This window comes from Alligator sinensis, unplaced genomic scaffold (genome assembly GCF_000455745.1).
Source record: "Alligator sinensis unplaced genomic scaffold, ASM45574v1 scaffold123_1, whole genome shotgun sequence".
In the NCBI taxonomy this organism is placed as follows: domain Eukaryota; kingdom Metazoa; phylum Chordata; order Crocodylia; family Alligatoridae; genus Alligator; species Alligator sinensis.
In genome coordinates this window covers 764,410-765,210 of record NW_005841985.1, presented here as the reverse complement: position 1 = coordinate 765,210, position 801 = coordinate 764,410, and the positions used below count along the sequence as shown (strand labels likewise).

Below are 801 nucleotides of genomic sequence, written 5' to 3'. Positions count from 1 at the left end.
TTCCCCCTTGTCTTTTGAACATGTCTCAGTGGATTTTTTCCCTGAACCTTTTATGTACTGACAACAACAACAAGGCATGGTATGCAAGGTGCTGAGTATGCTAACAGAGGTGCTGAATATACTCAATCTTCATGGAAGCCAATTTCTGAAAGGTTTAGCAACCTATAAGATGAGACCTTTATCAGTATCAAACAATAATTAATACTCACTTACATTTCTACTTCTTTGATTGTTTCTATGGTTCTATCAGTATATCCATACACTGTTGAAGTCATCAGTGTTAATGTTTGCTGTATAAAAGATTTACGAGCGAGTATATAAATGATATTGTGAAATGCATATTGCGAAACACTTCTGTTTGCTGCACTCACTTCTAACTCTTCTAGCCTACTGAAATGGCAGTAATAAGGTAGGAGTATGGTATGGTTCTATTTAGACTAGCGTTGGAGGTAGATCAATGCATCACTTTTCTTATTCAGGAGCATGTTCTGTTTTGTTTGTATCTATAATATTTTGTGATAACAAGAAAAAGAATGGGTTTTGTTTTGGGTCAGAGATCAGTGTATTGTGTTGTAATGAAATATACACTTCGTTATACCTAGAAACAATAATGTCATAAATCTTACATTGTCCACTCAAATATATCTTTAAGTACTACATTCTTTGCTTTCAAGTGTTGTCATTTAGCAACCTTCCCTGGATTTCAGAATGAAGTATTTGCAATTTGGAATATATATCAATGTGTAGTAGAAAGACTTTCTTGGAAAGAGTTTGGGATGGGGACACCAGTTTTACTATGGT

General features: G+C 34.5%; 1 long non-coding RNA gene across 1 annotated transcript in view; it reads left to right on the top strand.

Annotated features, from left to right (window-relative positions):
- The first annotated feature begins 390 nt into the window (after positions 1–390).
- The window catches only part of LOC102376779, a 4,448-nt gene continuing 4,037 nt past the window's right edge, over positions 391–801 (top strand). The window contains exon 1 of the long non-coding RNA XR_323524.3: positions 391–409. This is a non-coding gene — a long non-coding RNA (uncharacterized LOC102376779). The remainder of the gene's footprint in view (positions 410–801) is intronic.